General features: G+C 32.2%; 1 pseudogene; it reads left to right on the top strand.

The window, feature by feature from the left end:
• The first annotated feature begins 517 nt into the window (after positions 1–517).
• On the top strand, positions 518–13,086 carry LOC110597947 (coiled-coil-helix-coiled-coil-helix domain-containing protein 2 pseudogene; annotated as a pseudogene).
• Positions 13,087–19,468: the final 6,382 nt, after the last annotated feature.

Genomic DNA, 19,468 nt, shown 5'->3' with positions numbered 1-19,468 from the left:
CAAATCTGTGAACTTATAGGAATGGCAGGTTACTGCAGGCCTTGGATTGCCTCCTTTAGAGAATTAGCAAGGCCTTTGTTTAAAATCACCACAAGAACTGGCCCTTTAAAATGGACTAAGAAGAAACAACAAAACTTTGAAGTCATCAAGGCATCACTGATCAAGGACCCTGTTCCAGCTGTGTCTGATATTACTAAGCCCTTGAACTGGTTTATGACAGAAAGTGGAAGAGTTGTCAAAGGGGTCCTCAGTCAGGATCTAAAAGACGACACCTGGTAGTGCTTGGATGGCCTTTCTGTTTATGTATCATAATGACCACTGTCCTTATGTTCAAAGAGGCCAATAAGTTAACTTGGAGACAATTCCTACAGAGGGAACATCACACTTTGTAGAGACCTCCTAAATGGTGCACTAGATAGATGGATGACTAACAGTCATATTATTCAATATCGAAGTCTGTTGCTTGATCACCTTGACTCACCTTTGCCCCCACAAAGGCCCTTAACCCTCCTCCCTGATGCCAGAAGATGATCTACACAAGCCACTCCATGACTGTAAGGGTATGCTTTACCAGTTGAGCTCTGGAAGGCCTAACTTGACTGATTTTCCTTTGACTAAGGCTGAAGCCTTCTTGTTCACAGATGGCAGCAGCCAAGTCATAGATGGGACTCAGAAGGCTGGAGCCACAGAAGGCCAGAGCTGCAGTCACAACAGAAACAAAAGTCATTTGGGCTCAAGCAATCCCAGCAGAATTCTTGACACAGTAAGTGGAGCTTATTTCCTTTATATTGGCTTTAAGTTGAGCTGAAGGTAAAAAGAAAAAAAAAAAGTAAACATTTGCACAGACAGCAGCTATGCTTTGGTACTTTACACTAGCACAGGGAGCCATTTACAGGAGCAGGATTGCTAACTGCTGAGGGAAAGTCTATAAAACTAGAGAAAATATTGGCCCTACTTGAAGCAGTTTGGTTACCTAAGCAGGTGGCTATCATAAACTGCTGGGGTCACCAAAAAGGAGACTCTCTGATCATCAGAGGCAATAATTTTGTTGATGAGACAGCTCAATGAGTGGCCCTGGACTCCAAATCAGAGTCAGTCACCATGGTCCCTTTGGTTTTACATCCCAAAACTAGCCTTCTTTTCTTCCCACATTATATCCCAGAAAAAGAGAAGGTCAAAGAAAATGAGGGGAACAAATCAGAAGGCTGGTAGATCCTGCCTGACTCCAGACTAATGATACCCTGAGCTTCAGGACAAAAAAACATAATATTGGATTTATATGCAACAACCCATTAGAAAAAGGATAAAATAACTGACTTTCTGTCTAAGACATACTATATCCCAGGATTAAACAAACAGGCCAGGATGTCTTTGAGCTCTATCTAGCCTGTCAAGAGGTAAATCCCAAACAAAAAAAGATGGACCCAACCTGGGATTCACAAATGAGGTGAGGTGCCTGGAGACCACTGGGAAATTAATTTCAGTGAGTTAAGACTTCCCTCCAAAGGTTATCAATATCTCCTTATTTGTGGATATATTTGAGAAAGTATTTTCAGGTTGACCAGAAGTGTATCCTAAAAAATGTGAGACTGCCAGGACTATAACAAAAGTTCTTGTTAATGAAATCATTCCATTTTATGAACAGTCTGTCACTATAAGATCAAATAACAGGCCAGCATTCACTACAGCCACAGCACAAGAAATAGCAAAGGCTTTAAACATAGACAGGAAACTTTTTTGCACTTACTAGCTTCAAAGTTTTGGGTAGGTTGAGAAAATGAACCAGACCCTGAAGAGTACTCTCAGTAGATTTATATTAGAGACTGGTGCTGGGTGACCAATGTTTTTATCTGTTGCTCTTTTGCAGGCCCAATGTACTCCTTACAATTGAAATATTTATTCCTTTGAGATCATATATGAGACTACCTCCTTTGCTCCCTTGTGTGTCTGATATTCATTTGGTTGAAATCAGCTACCAGTCTCTTCTTAACTACCTTAAGTCTCTCCAGCAGATACAAGAAAAGGCTTATAGATTCTTTCACAAGAACCAACCCAGGAGGTTCACTGGTTTCCAACACCTATTCCAGCTAGGAGATAATATCTACATCAAACAGTTCTAAAAGGCATGACTGACACTCAGCTAAAGAGGAAACTCCACTGTGTGTTATTTTGCTCCTAATGGGACTTGGTTTACATGTGACATTAGGTTATCTCGCTGCATATGCCCTACTTACAACCCAACTGTTTGTATTATTGTATATGTTATCCCTGTTTTCTCTCCAAAGGGGACCAGAGGGAACTCATCTCTCAACTAACAATGTCCAAAGTATAAATTACAGATTACTGCCCTGTATCCAACATAGATAAATAATCAAGGATTGGACTGTTTCTAGAAAAGGGAGATATGTTATGGGCTAATTTGAAAGTTAAGGCAGGCTAACTCCATTCTGCTCAGACATCTCACCCTGCAAATAGTGTAGACTCCCCACTCACATAGAAGATGACACTCTTACTCACTTGCATCTTGACCACAATTTCTTTAAACTATGAAGCTTGTGCTAGCTTACTTCCTGAGTAAGTACAGGAGGTTCAAATTTCTAAGAATATACTTATGTCTCTACTTGCCTCTCCCGGCCCCCTCCTTTGTGGTTTTTCTGTTTAAATAGCCCCTCCACCTGCATTCCGTGTCTTGGACTGCAGAACTGTCTGGTTTCTGCTGCCTCAGCTCTGGCCAGAATAAATCCTTTGTCTTTTCTTCAAAAAGACCCAGAGTTTTATTTGAGATTTTGAAATAGTGACTTAACAGTAAAATACAGAAATGAAATGAAATTAACTCCTTTAGTTTTTTGATATTCATGTGACTATATTACATAATAAAAGCATCTAAAATTCTCAACTTTGAAATAAATAATTTTTAAATAGTTATTTGTCTCTGATATTCATGAAACTGATTGCTTTAAAATTCACTTTTAGTTAAATAGAGAAAAAACAGCCTCTAGAAAATATTGAATTACACAATCACAATACACACACACACAAAACACATAGAAAGATAGATAGATGTGTGTGTCTCTATATCTATTACCATCTAGTAAGCAAGATAGCATACATAATATTTACTAAATTATAAAAGTTAGTACTTGCTACTCACTTTACTGAGTAAACAATTAACATGTTACCTGAGGATACATGTCTCACAAACCTTAATTTCCAATATTTTTATCTGAGTAAAGAACTATTTGAAAGACATTTTTAACATTTTAATATTAGTGTATTCATTATGATTTCTTCTGTAGTGAGTTTTACCTTTATGTAAGTCTTAAGATAATAAGAATGTTAGAAAAGCATTAATTAATTGATTTTGCAAGACAATAGACCTTATGAAATACATTATAAATTTAATATTATTTTAATTATACTGTATATTTTATATCATTTGATAATTTTCAACAAATATGATAAAACCAATGTTCATATAACACCTATTTAAACACTTTTTAAAAAGTTAATGGTTATCAGCAAGAGGAAAATGATGTTTCCTTTTAAAGACTTTAAAGTTTTAAACTTCCATAAGTCATAATAACAATTGATTCAAATCTTGAGCAATGAAATCCTGAAAGCTGAAACCCAAAATCCAAATTCCTAAAAACTTGTGTTTAAAACTGTACTATTTGTCTCCATTGGCATTCCTTCCAGGTAATAAAATTCCAAGAAATTTAAATTAAAGCTACATTTGCCTGAAGAAGCATGCCAAATTATTGACTGGTTCAAAAATCATTTTGTAAGTGGTATTATAAAAAAAATTACATAGCAGTGTTGTCGTTTGATCATCAGTATGTTTTCCAAAATTTGTGTCCTGTATTTGAATGCACAGAGAATGTATTTCCACATATCCCCAAAACACAGAAGTGTGACACAGAATGTGGACAAATTTAATAGTTAATATCCATTTAGGTGTATATCAAATAACAGAATTTCAACAAGAGCTGAGCTAGGTAGAAAATGAATCTGAATGTATTCCCTGAGTAGAGCCAGGCCCTAAAAAAGAAACCAGCTATTCATTTCAGTGCAAAACTTCAAAATATTATACTTCTGAATGTCAGATAGTTCTTATAGACTACTTTTGTGCAATTGCACATAATCTATAACTATTGTACACTTTTTCATGCATCAAAATTTCTTTATAATTTTTAATTTTAGTATTTCCCCAATATTTTTAAATTTTCAGCATTATTTTTCACAATTTGTTGTGCAATATATATTTTTTTCTTCTGTTTCCATTATGAAGGCAGAACGTGTTTAAATACTCTTAGAGAATTCTAATGAATTTTAATGGTTTTTTTATTCAAATCTGACTCCATGAAAGTGCATTGTTACAGCATACACTCATTTGTAAAGTTCTACATGTAGGTAAAAATGGTGAAACTTCCTCAATACAAGAAGAGAAACCTATTTTGTACATTTGCATTTGGAAAAGGAAATTACCCAGGATCTCAGTTTTTTGAGTACCTGCCTATGTGACTTAGATTGTCCTTCATAGTATTTCAGATTAATGCATCTATAAAGCTAGGTGCACTACATTACCAAATATAGTGACTCTGTATTCATGCATTTAGCTTTTCAACCAATTTGTTCATCTGCTCATAACTATTATTATACCTGTTTGGACATTGTTAGGACATGAGTGGATAGATTGGGAAAAAAATATGTATGTTATTATTACTTGTTTTTGTGTAAAATTAATTATCAAGTGTTCTTTCATGTTTACATTTCTTAAATCCTCTTTTTAAATTTTAAATAAGTATATATTAATGAGTATATCATTATTTTCTAGACATATTTTAAAGATATTTATCTTTCAAGATTTTAGACTTTAGAGATTCTGCCTTTTGGGGGTTTGTAACATCCTGCATTACAACATGTGCAATTGATTTTTTTAAGGGGATTATGGCCCAAACAAACATATAGCAACCACTTAATTTTATATAATATAATTTTGTCAAAATTATAGTACATAAATTAAAATTCATTAAGAACATATTTAAGTAATCTAGAATTGCACAAGAAAAGGAAATAGTGCAACAAGAAACAAAAGGAAAAATTAGAACACACAAAATAGAATTTTGTATCTAAATCTGAACATATCAATAATCACATCAAATATGTGCATTAAATTTAGAAATTGTCAGAATAAACTTTCAAAAATGTTTTAAATACAGTGAAAATTATCAGTTTATGTTATAAGCATATTAGAAATATGCCACAATGAAACACATTGCTCTTAAATGTGTTCTTAAAATACAACAATAAAAATTGAACCAACCAACTGTGTTCTAGTAGCTTGAATAAAGGCTACCAAAACATATCAAGTTTTAATTTCTGATAATAAATGTTACTTTACAAGAAAAAAAAGGTCTTTGTAGATGTGATTAAGGATCTTGGGCAGGGGACATAGTTCAGTAGTTGAGCACTTATCTAATGTGTGTGAGGCCTTGAATTTGATTCCCAGCACTATAACAATAAATAAATAAGGATTTTGTCCTGGGGAGATTATCCTAGATTTCCAGTTTGGCTTTTAACTAAATTATGTGTCCTTATAAGAGAGAATCAGATAAATTTTTCATCATACACATAGAAGATTGAAGGCATTCTGGGTATAGATATTAGAGTGATGTGGCCACTGGTAAAGGAATATAGGAATCCCCTAGAAAGTGAAAGAGAAACTCCCTTGATCCTCTTCAAGGAGTTTCACACTATCAACACCTTAATATCTGCCCAGTGATACTGATGTGATTCTTCTAGCCACCCTGATTATATCTACAGAAACCAAGAAGCACCTCATTTTCTTTTAATAAAAATACTGCCTCCTACAGCCCTTTGTTTCAATCTGCTCCCCAGTGAAACCTCATTGTGGCTCTGTTCAGTGTGTGGTTTCCTCCTTCCCCAGACTGTAAGTGAATATGACTAAAAAACTAATAATTAACTCATCTTCCCCCCCCAAGTATATCCATGAAAAAAATAAAGAAGAAAGAAAGGAAGAAAAGAAGAAAGGATAGCTGTTTCTACATATTCTAAGGCTACAATGAATTATCTCATCAAGTATCTGTCTCCTTTGTAGTTGGAAGACATTACTGAACACATTTCACTTTTCAGATTATCCAATGCTGCATTCTTGAAAAAAGAATTCAATAGAACTTTTATCTCCTTGATAGTTTCCAGATAGCCTGTTAAATTCAGAGGGACAATGGATCCTTCAAATATTTTTTTAAGATGCAAAGTTATAAATTGTCCCATTACTTGGGGTCATTATTTTCACAGGAACTGACTAATCTAAATCCAAGTCCCTTTAGAACATATACTCCTAAACCAATGCTAAGAAGATCCTTCAATTGCCTTTATAATGTGAAAAACATTGCAAAATTTGTTTCTGATAACTACCTCACCACATGCCATTTCCTTCTTGGTGAAATGCTTATTTTACTTCTTAAGGAATCATTTGTTCTCTCTAATACATACTCTGAGCCACACATTCTCATTTTTTAATGTGCATTCAAATCCTTTACTAAGTTTGTTAAATCCAATCTCCCTTCTACGATGGCAAATAATTCTGATTTAGCAAATCTGAGATGAAGAATGAAGATTTGCATTTCTGACAATTCCCTTTTGTTTCTGATAATGCTCATTGACCACATTTTCAGAACCACTGAAATAAACACAATCAGAAAAAGAAGAAAGTAAATTGTTCTCTTAATCTTATGAAGTTCTAGATATGTTTGAAATATCTACTTTAATATTCAATAATTTTCATTTTTAGGAAAGAACACTTTTGAGAAGTTAAGCTATATGCATGTAATAGGATGCAAAGTAGGATATATCAATAATTAAATCAATTAAAGGACATCACAAATTAAGGAAATAATCTGAGAAGTATAACCAGAACATCTTCCCTTAGGAGAATGATAATAATATTTTATGTAGTTATTTACTATGTTTCACAAAAAAAATGATATTGTTTGGTCTATTTGATTTTTAAATATTCCCTATCCAGAAAGAAAATCCACATTGAATGAAACAAGTCAATCAGTTCATTTGTGATTCAAAATATAATTACACATATGCTTTATACTATCAAACATTGTCTGAAAATGGAGATACATTGTGTAATATAATGATAAAATTTGTATCAGTTTTATGAACGGCTAATGATGAATTTGCAGAGAATTTTTTTCTTTCAAAACAGGCAGTTCCAGGCCTTCTTTGAGTATCAATGTTCTAATTATTTTTCTGTACATATAATATTTTAGAGACATATTTAATAGGCATAAATTAGGTGAAAGTTACTTGGGACTTCATGAACCTCTTATTTGATCCTTAAAAGTTCATGTCCATATGGGAAAATTAGGAAACTGAACCTAAAAACAAACAAACAAAAAAAACCAGTAAGGGATATTTCTGAGGTCTTAAAGATAGTAATTGGAATACTAAGGATTTAGATCTAGAAAAATATTGGACCAGAGTTCTGTCCAATTTAATCAAATTTGTTGACGCTGATTAGACTGTATACTTTCTGCTTCTGTTAGTCAATCTAGGTAAGGAACAATGATGATAGATGATTGAAAAAATGGGCAGAGAAATACCAAGTTCATTGTGTTTTGGTAAAGTAAATTCTACCATGTTACTAAGGATTGAAATCAGCTTCACAACTTTGATTAGTCTTTCTCCTAATCCTGAATACTTCTCCCAGTTACCTCTTCTACATTCCACTGTTTCTTATTCCATGAATATCAGTGCAAAACATCATCAATGTCTCCCCTCATCAAAGTTCCCCCTTGTTGAATAATACACAACCACATATCTTGAGGTCACTACTTTTTTGACGCTCTCTCTGACAATGACTTTTATTGTTTTTTTTTTAAATAAATCAATCCATATCCTTGTGTGATAACTGTTATCTCTACGATCACTACTCATAATATTTAGAGAGCTTTTATCTGTGACATCAAGTAAGTGATAAATAATTGACATATATCATTTCATTCAATTTATACAACAATCTTCTGAGTTAGGTACTAGGAGTTTTCTTTGTAGATGACATAATTGAGACACATAAGCCTAAATTGTGCCAAGTTACACAGTTAATATTTTGATGATGATTATAACAATATTAATGAGTTCTGTGATTTATTAAGCACTTTACATGTTTCCAAATCTATCATAGGATTTATGTATTTTTTTCAATCATCCTTTCAGGTAGAAATTGTTACTTTTCAGCTTTGTTTCTTTTGTTTGTTTTTTTTTTATTTTTTATCATTAAGTCTGTGAAAGGTCAAATAAATAATTCAATGTGACAAGGCAAGTATTTAGGTTTATATTGTCCAGTTCTAAATTACTGAGTTTTCTAAGCATCCTCTCAAAGCCAAAATAATGATTAATAGACATGTGAGTGATAGCACAACATGTCAGAGTCCAGATAATGGGAAAAGATCAAGGTGTTTATTGATGAACACCTATATACCACTAGTTAAGACATAAAAGTGGTTATCTCACAGAACCTAGACCTTTGGAACATATCACCTTTTTTTTTCACCTTGCCCTGTAATGCACCGTAATCAGAGCCATCATAATTACCAAAAGTACTGTGAAAACAGTGATTTCCCAATAACATAAACATTTTTGGGAGAAGATACTGACATTCAGAAGAATCAATCCTAGGAGCAGATTGTGAGAGAAGACTAACCCTATGTAAGAAAATATTCTTTCTATAAGTCAGAATTCATTCACTGCAATGAACTTCCTGTGCCAAAATCAACCAATTTGAGACTTTTATTACAAATATCTTGTTTTAAAAAGGAACATACTCATTTGAAGAATAGAAATATTTTCATGAGTTCATATTAATATATAAATAATTAGTTGAACAAAATTAAATACAGCAGAATACTCTTGTGGAGAACAATCTCAATATTTTATGTGAAGTAAGTTCAGCTTAACTCATTAACTCAAATCCTTAAATGTTAATGTAAATGGGACCTCTTTTCAGAATATACAGTACAGAAAAGGGAAAAGGGATGAATTTACAAGTAGACAAACCTGAAAGACAATACTTCAGTCAGATGACCAAGTTCTCATCAATAGTAGTAAGTCATACTGCTAATATGATGGGATAAGAATTGTGATTGAGTGATATGATCTTTCATATGTCTCTTCTCAGAAATCATAAATTAAGTTTAACTCTAATAATAACCCCATACATCCCATTTGTGTAACATTCTAGAAAACATTAGAGCAGGAATATATTAAATCTACCAAGGTCATCAACAATATGAAATGTCTGAGAAACTATCACAGCAAAAAGCAGCCTGTGATAATGAAAGAGACATGATGACTAAGTGTAATGGAGTATTCCTGATTAAATACTATAAGTAGACAGAACTCTAGGTAAAAACTAAGGAAATATAAATGAAACATGGAATATAATACTGGTACATTAAATTTATTAATTGAGACAACATAACACTTTTATATAAGGTATTAATAATAAGGAAACCTATATGTGGGGAATATGGAAACTTTAGTGATTTCACAACTTTTCTGTAAAGCTAATGTTACTCTGTAATTTTAAAGTTTATTAACAAAAATGTAGGAGGATGTTACCGGCAATCTGTTTATTCAGTAAAATTTTGAAATAACCTTATAGTACATTTACAGTTAAATTAACAACTTGTTACCATTCCCAAATGTGAACATATTGATGCAGAAGAGAAGAAGCCAGACATAAAACATTAAATGCTGAAGTTATATAGTACAAAATACTGTTTAAGTAAAGTTCAAAAAAGTTAAAATCTCATCTTTGATTTCAGAAATCTTCTTGGATGAGGATAGTACCTTTAATTTGGCAATTATGACACTATATATAAACTGTCAATGTTAAACTTTATATATTGACTCATGCAGAATGAATTATTTTGGTTCTTTGTTATGGGTTACATCTAAAATATCCCCAAAAGTCTCATGTGTTGAAAACTTGGTCCATGTGCAGTAAAGTTCAGAGTAGGGAGTCTTGGGAAGTGATCAGATCATAGAGCTCTAACCACATCAATAAGCTCCTATTGATGGATTGGTAGCTGACAGAATTATAGAGAGGTAGTGAAAACTGTAGGACTGGGGGTCTAGTTAAGGGAAGTAGTCAGTGGGTATTTCTTGTCCCAGCCCCCCCTCTCTCTCTCTCTCTCTCTCTCATTAGGTAAGCAGATTTGCTCTGCCAGCATGCTCTTCTACTAGAATGATCTGCTTCACAGTAGGCACAAAAATAAGAGAGCCAGTTGACCATGGACTGAAACCTCTAAAACTGAGCCAAAATGAACCTTTTATCTTTCAAGTTGTTGTTTTGGGGTATTTTGTCACAATGATGAGAAGCTAACAAGCAGCCTTTATTCCTTAGTATGATATTTTAGAAAGTTATGATTTTTCCTATACTACAATACTATGAAATATTTTGTTGTGTGAAATCAATGAATTTATTTATTCAATCTTTCATATAAAAGTCTTTGCATTACAAAGTTATAGCTACTGTCTTAGTCCATATGGGCTGCTATAGCAGAATAGCATAGATTAGTTTAATTATCAAAAATAGATATTAACTTCTCACAGTTCTATTGGTTAGGAAGTCCAAAATCAAGACACTGGAAGATTTGGTATAAACAGCCATCTTTTCACTGTCTTCACAGAGCAGATGGGTTAAAGGAGTTCTCTATAAAGTCTTTTGTAAGATCACTAATACTATTCATTATGACTTTATTTGCATGACTTAATCACCTTGAAAACACTAGAACTTTTAATACAATTATCTTATGGAATAGGTGTGTGTATATATATACATATATATATATTTTTTGGGTGGAGTGGGGAGTCCTTCGGTCTATAGCATCAGTTATAAAAAATGTTGCTCTAAAACTTATTTTATTTTGTTTTGCACACACACACACACACACACACACACACACACATATATATATATATGAAATTTTATAGAAATAAAAATATTATTGTATGAGGAATTTGAATGTTGAAAATTAGTTAAAAATGTCAAAGTTTTCCAAAGTCATTGTACCAATTAAAACTCCTACCAACAGTATATATGAATTTTATACAATTTTGAGAAAACTTTATACAGCACTCTTAAAATTTTTTCTTAACTATAAAATTGATTTTTTGTACCACTCTTGGACAATCATTTTGAAGATGAAATAAAAATTAGTAAAATGTATTAAAATCATAATCAAATACCTGTAACAAAGTAGTTATTTATTCATTGGATGAGGCATGCATATCACCTTCATACACATTAGATCAAATCATATCATTTTATATTATTTTCAATTTATATTGACAGACTTGGAATATGGTTAAGTGGTATAAAGCTTTAATAGCATGTGAAAGGCGCTAGGTGTGATCCCCAGCATTACAAATAAAAAAAATTACAGTTATCATCCACAATGCCAGAAAAGTTAAAGATGGTTTGAAATTGTATGCAGCAAAATTACATGATTAAAAACTATCTGGAATTTTGTTTAATCCCACTGACACTGTTAACATTTTTTTTTCCCTCCAAGGAAGCATATTTAGTATCTGGATACTAGCATTTTATTTTGCCATAAAATGAGAACTATAATTTATATTATTTCTACCTTTCTGCATCAGAGAATTATATGCAAAATAAATTTGATGTTTCTGTAATTTATTCAACGAATATATACTTGGTCAATTACTATGCAACTGAGCATTGTTCTCCAAACTGTGGATTGAACAGTAACAAAAAAAAAAACAAGAACAGGTAATATCCCTATCCTCCTGGTGCTTACATAAGGGGAAACTAACTATATATGAATATATAAATTAGTTTTTGTGAGAATTAGAGTATGTCATAGTACATTGTGGCAAATATAAAGCTTTATTTGAATGTAAAATACAGTTAGCAACATCATAATGATTTCATTGTGAGTATGCCTCCCTTTGCTCGATTTGCTTCCTGTGTAGAGATTTTAAAATGAAGAATAATTGGCACAATTTCTCCCCATCTATATATAGAATTTGAATTTATAGACACAACAAAATTAAAAGTAATCAAATAAAAATATTACATATGATATAAAAGCAAATGAAAAACCAGGAAATAAAAGCATAATAGTCATATATTAAATCAGAACTTGATTTCCTGATCTAAAAATTTTCACAAATTAATAATCTTACTATACTCCATTTGTTCCTAGTTTTCATTTTTCATTGTTTTCACATTTATAAAATTAATATGTGCTTATATTAATATTGATGTGGATAAACAGAAATTAATAATATCTCCACACCATTTTTACTTAGTGCCTTTTTAACTTAAAGCACATACAAATACACAAATAGAATAATAATATCCAGCTAGAGACATTTTTCGATGTAGTAAATTATAAAATCTATTTCTTTTTATCATTTGCATTGTTTGTCTAATATTTAAGACACAATAGCCTCACTTAAACACATAGTGTGACTTTTGCATTCTGGATCTGAGCAGCCAAGAAATTAGCATGTCCCTTGCAAGTAGGAAATGCACCTAGCATGTAAACCCACCAAATAGCCAAGCCTCTCAGATGAGAGCTGCGTCCAGGTTGGCACCAGAAGCTCAGCCACCAGCTGCAGCCCCGCCATTTACAGTTGGCTTACCTGCTTTGGCACCCGGGTAGCCAGGTGTGATGACCCAGATGGTGACCACTGAGGCTGGTTCGGCTGTGGGGTCTGCTGAGGAGCAAGACTGGGCCATGCCCTCACTGGGGGCTTCAATGAAGGAAGTTTTGTAGAGCTCTCAAAGCATAATATCACTTACCAGGAGCCTCAGGGAACCCATCCAGCATAGCAGCAACAGCTTGGTGGCCCTTGCTTTTATGAAATCAAACAATTTTTTGAGTGTTCCCAGAACTCGGGAAATGTTAAGCTTTTTGAAGGTTTCAGTGAGGTGCTGAAACAGTGCAGAATTGCTAACAGATTAGTTTAAACAAGAAGTTCAAGTTGAAAAAGTGGAAAATTGACTTTGAGGACTAAGTAACTTTAGCATAAAAAATGTAATTTGCGAGTTGGGGATGTGGCTCAAGTGGTAGTGTGCTTGCCTGGCATGCATGCGGCCCGGGTTGGATCTTCAGCACCACATACAAACAAAGATGTTGTGTCCTCCGAAAACTAAAAAATAAATATTTAAAAATTCTCTCTCTCTCTCTCTCTCTCTCTCTCTCTCTTAAAAAATGTAATTCATAGTGAAAGTATGAAATATAAAACTGCAATGTGAAACCTCACTTAATAACTTCAATGTTTCTGAGTGGTAGCAAAAGAGAGTGTTGTAACTGTTGGAAATTCAAAGAGTTGGTACAGAATTTGGGGCTGGGCAGAGGTTTGCGTGGCCTCCTTAATCCAGCTATATTTTTTGGCCAGTCTATTTATTTATTTATATATGTATTTATTTTTATTCTAATTAGTTATGCATGACAGCAGAATGCATTTCAATTCATTTTACACAAATGTAGCACTACTTTTCATTTCTCTAATTGTACACAATGTAGTGTTACATGATATGTGCTCCATACATGAACCTAGGATAATGATGTTCTTCTCATTCCATCATCTTTCCTGCCCCTGTGCCCTCTCCCCTCTTCTAACTCCCTGTTTGCCCAAAGTTCCTATACTCTCCACAAACTGACCCCCATAATGGATCAGCACCCCCTTATCCGAAAGAACATTTGGGCTTTGGTTTCTTGGGATTGCCTTACTTCTCTTAGCATGATATTCTTAAACTACATCCATTTATCTGTATCTACCATAATTTTATTCTCTTTTAATACTGAGTAATATTTCATTGTGTATATACAACACAGTTTCTTTATCCATTCGTCTGTTGAAGGGGATCTAGGTTGGTTCCACAATTTAGCTATTGTGAATTGAGCTGCTATGAACATTGATGTGGATGCATCAGTAGAGTATGCTGCTTTTAAGTCCTTTGCGTATAGAGTGAGGAGTGGAATAGTTTTCTAAGGAATCTCTATACTGCTTTCCATAGTGATTTCACCAATTTGCAGTGCCACCAGCAATGCATAAGTATACCTTTTTCCCCTCATCCTTGCCAATACATATATTGCTTGTATTATTGATACTTGCCATTCTGACTGCAGTGAGATGAAATGTTAGAGTGTTTTTGATTTGCATTTCTCTAATTACTAGAGAAATTGAACATTTTTCATATATTTGTTGATTGATTATATAGCTTTTTCTGAGAAGTGTCTGTTCAGTTCCTTAGCCCATTTATTGGTTAAATTGAATATTTATTTATTTTTTTAAAAATATTTATTTATTTATTTCAATACATAGTACACAAATGGAGCACAGCTTTTTATTTCTCTGGCTCTACACAAAGTAATAACACCATCTGTGCATTTGTGTCTTTATAAATGTACCTAGGGTAATTTCATTTTGTTGCATGTAGATTTTCAATTTTCCTGGCACCATTTTTAGTAAATGATGTAGTAAAGGCTACTTTCTGCCAATGTATGTTTTTTGGTGCCTTTGTCTAGTATGAGATAACTGTAATTTATGTGGTTTTGTCTCTGTGCTCTCTATTCTGTACCATTGGTCTACCAGTATATTTTGGTGCCAATACCATGTTACTATAGTTACTATAGTTCTGTAGCATAATTTAAGGTCTGGTAATATGATGCCTCCTGATTCACTATTCTTGCTATGGGTTGCTTTGACTATTCTGGGCCTTTTTTTTTTTTTCCAAATGAATTTCATGATTACCTTTTCTGTTTCTGTGAGGAATGTTGTTGGGGTTTTAAATGGAATTACATTAAATCTGTATAACACTTTTGTTAGTATATAAGCCAGCTATACTGATGTTCTTTGAGTTTATTAAAATAAAATTATTTTCTCCATAAAAAAAAAAAAAAAACGCAAACCAACAAAGCAACCAACAAACATACACACATATAATGAGATTTCCAGGTCTAAACTAACCTTTTCCAAAAGTTAAATATGGTGGTGTTTAACATTAAAATAATGACATATTTCAATTTTTCTCAAGTTTAAAGGTAAAATAATTTATAAGACTTTGGTAAATTGTAATCACTGTGTCAAATTCAGTCTTTCTATCCCTTAACAGGGGTAAAAACGTTTATTTTAGGTTGGATCAGCAAGGTAATTATGAGAGAGGCAACAAATAATTTATTTATATATATATATGTATATATATATATATATATATATGTATATGTGTGTATATATATATATATATATATATATATATCATATGAAACACCGAGAAACAAGTTATTAAATAATAATAGGAGCCAAGAAACCAGAGAGAGAAGGTTTCAACCATGAGTTCAGCATTGTTATATAATTTTTTGTTTGTTTGTTTCAGGGTTGGTTTGTTGTAAAACAAGCAATGTCATAGAAAAAATACATCAAGTACAAATTAAGTTAGATTAAGTTTGGGAATTATTACAATCATATTAAGAGATTTTTATTTTTAATTATATTAAAATTTTGTCTTACATTGACAACAATTTAAAATATTTTAGAGGCAATTATAGAATAATTTGATTTGTTTGGGTAAAATTGTAAATAAAAATAATAAGATAATCTTACCATAGTCAACAACATCTTAAAAGGATGATGCTTGTCACATGATTAAATGCCATGATTCATATGACAGTCTGGTAAAATTGGAAAATTATAAAGTCATGAATTTTTCTCTCAGGTCAAATAAGAACAGACAGTGGAGCCTTGAATTTGTTGTTCTTATCAATTTTCATAGGAGTAAATTGTTACAAGTTATTTTTCAATATCAATTGAGTGTATTTATTTATTCAGAAAAGATTAATAATAACTCAATGTACATGGTAGTAGCACCAGGTTGAAAGATCATAATAAAATATAGGTTTTTTCCCTTAACTCCTTTATAAATACAAGGAACAAGTATAATAAGAAGAAAGACATGTTGTACTGTTTCTCAACTCATTAGCAGTTAATGAGGCAGAGAATAATAGGAGTCCAGAAGGAGATATTGAATAATATCACTGAAAAAGTTCAGAAAATGAAGACAGATAAAGGGTATTATGAGCCAATGCAGTTTTTCAACTTTGGATTCACAGAGAACACCAGATGGTTTTTCCCAGTGCATCATAGAATATAAAGTCCATGGAGAAAATAGCCTTTAGGGTTTAGTTTACTTAAAAAATGCTTTATTTACCTAAAAAATGTGAACCTTGACAGTGATTTAATACAGAGAAAGTTCAGAATTGTAAAGAAAATTTTAAACAACTTCTGTTTCCATCTCTGCTTCTCCTTGGGAGTCAGCTTTACAGGTTACCTTAAGGGTCAAGATGTAGAGAATTTATTCCTGGGCATTACCAAATACAAGTTGCTAAAGTTTCTGTAAGATTATAAGAAAAATGATAATGACAAAAAATCTTAGGGCTTCATTTATTGTTCCTATTTGAACTGAGTGCCAAATTTACTATTTTATAAAATATCTCACAGATACTACAATAGCTAAGTAGCATTATGAAATATGGCATTTAATCATTTGGCATGCATCATCCTATTATATATTAGACTGAGATAAGATCCTCATCATTTTTTCTTGAATACTTTCATAATATATTATTACATTGGAAACTTCACAATATTTCTTTTTCTGTCTTATGTGAATTTTCATATAGGTAGATAATAATTCAAATAATAAATTGGGGAAAGTAGGCCTTAATAAGAATAAAAGAAAAAATGTTTGTTTGTTTGTTTTATGTTGTTGTTATTTTTGTTTTGTTTTGTGTTAAAGTACTTGGAACATTTTACCAAATAAGCACATGGGACATTGGAATAAACATACATTTTTATTTAGCTTAGGACCATGTGAATAGTTTTTAGAATACTTTAGAAAAACACTATAAGCAACTGACTTGTCATTATTAATCTTTTCTTTGTTGTTTAGTTACACTTTTATTTAATATAAATGAAATAAAATATGCACCTAAAGGATGAAAATATGTTTGATATATGAATTGTGGACAAATAGGAAAAACATTAACTCATTTTTCCTTCCTTCTTTTTGTTGCAGTAGGTAGAAAAAAGGCTACCCAAAGATATATACATTGAAGTCCTCAGAATCTGTGAATATGTTGTTTCCTCACATGTAAAAATAGACATTGGATATGTGATTAAGCTAAGGATTTTGAAAAGGGGAGATTATGACTTTTTATATGAGAACAACAAATATTATCAAAGGAATATTTATAACAAGGAGACAGGAGTATCACAGAGAATATTATTGTAAGATTTACCCTTCTGGATTTGAAAACAGAGAAATGGGCCATGAGCCAAGGAATGTCGGCAATCTCCTGAACATGTAAAAGATAAAGAAAAATGTTGTTTTCTAGAATCTTCAAAAGGAATACAAGTCTACCAACGCCTTTATTTTATTCCAGTAAAAACCATTTTTGAATTTATATCCTCCAGAATTATGAGATAATAAATTGTGTTATTTAAAGCCTATGGATTTTTTCAGCAGCAATAGGAAACTAATACAACAATGCTGAGTTCAGTATTATCTTTAAAGTGTTTATACTACACATCAGACACTATGCTAAGATTTAGGGAAATAATGGTGAGTGATATTGGCCAAATTATATGGTTATACTGTGTGCATGTACAAATATGTAATGACAAATCTCATGTACAACTATAAGGTACACATAAAAAACATGGAAAGAAGAAAAAATTTCATATGTGGTAACATTTTCTGTAATGGCAAAGGAGAGTTATCTGATTCCTTTTTTCCAATAAAGCAACCACAATTTTAAAATTATTTTTTTTAAAATTAATATCAATAATACTATCACATCAAAATGCACTGGAAATTGCCCTAACATAATATAGCTTTTGAGCAAATATCTATTCAAGAATTTCTACTAAATGTCTTTAAAAACAGAGACAATATGGAATTTGAACTTTGATATAATTTCCTGACCTCATGGTTATCATTGTGGAAACTCCACTCCAGTTATCTATGCTAATCCTGGATCTCTTGGTTAAGTACCTTATTATCCCCAGGATGTGGTTCCCACTTTTCTCATCATCCTTAGCTCAATGTTGCACTGATGAAATTCTAAAGAGACCCTGACCAAGAGGATATCAGGTATGGCAGAAGACTCTTTCTCTCATCAATTTTGTTTGTTAGAAGATCAAAATTTTAACATATATGAAGCATGCCAAGAAAACCAAAAATTGCTGTAGTAACCTACTACCTGACTTAGAAAGAGGGGTATAGTTCTGAAAAAAATAGAACACTGTCCTTTCTCCTATCTCAGGAGCATTTGTTGAGAGATTTTGCACATGAGTAAAGAAAACTCTTAATAAAAAGAGACCTAAAACCAACTTCTGAGTCCTGAAGCTCAAGAAGGAAATCAAGAATGAATATGGGATATGCCATAAAATTGAAATGCTTATGCACAAAGATAGCCTATAGAATGGGAGAAAAACGTTGCCACATACTCTTTTCATATTGAATTAATATCTAGAATATATAAATAACCCCAAAAAATGCAATGAAAAAATAAATAAATGGGCAAAATCACTGAACAGAAATTTCTCAAAATAAGAAATACAAAAGACCAAAATTATTTGAAAAAATGTTCAACTTCTCTAGCAATCAGGGAAATTAAAATCAAAACTACACAAAGATTTTATCTCACTCCAGTCAGAATGGCAGTCATCAAGTATATAAATAATGAAAATGTTGGCATAGATGTGGGGGGAAAAGGTACACTCATATATTGTTGGAGGGACTGCAAATTAGTACAACTATTTTGAAAAGCATTGTAAAGTTTACTTAGAAAAAGCATATGACCTAGCTATTCCACTCCTTGGTATTTATCCAAAAGAACCAAAATCAGCATAATATTACATTATAGCCACTTCACTATTTATGGCAGGACAATTCACAGTAGCCAAATTATGAAATCAACTCAAATGCCTGTCAACAGTTTTACTCAGCTATAAAGAAAAATGAAATAATGGTGGTAAATGGATGAAAATGGAGAAAATCATGCTAAATGAAATAAGCTAGACTCAGAAAAAATGAACAGTTTAATGGTTCTTCTCATATGTGGAAGCTAGAGCAAAATAAGGGAAAGAAGGTGGCGAGGAAAGGGATAAGATATCATAAAGATACAGAGAGGATCAGCAGAGGAGAAGAAGGAGAATGAGAGGGAAGGATAAAGAAAAGGAAAGTAGAAGAAATTTGGGATGAATTTATTTTAGAATTTTTGAGTGAGAATTTATTTAATTTAGCTACTAACTTCACAAGTGGATTAAATAGTGTTCTAAAAAATTGTGTGTACTTCAAACCCCAGAATATAAAGTTATTTGTAAGTAATTT

Source organism: Ictidomys tridecemlineatus, chromosome X (genome assembly GCF_052094955.1).
Source record: "Ictidomys tridecemlineatus isolate mIctTri1 chromosome X, mIctTri1.hap1, whole genome shotgun sequence".
Classification (NCBI taxonomy): Eukaryota; Metazoa; Chordata; class Mammalia; order Rodentia; family Sciuridae; genus Ictidomys; species Ictidomys tridecemlineatus.
This window is presented reverse-complemented; position numbering and strand designations above follow the sequence as displayed.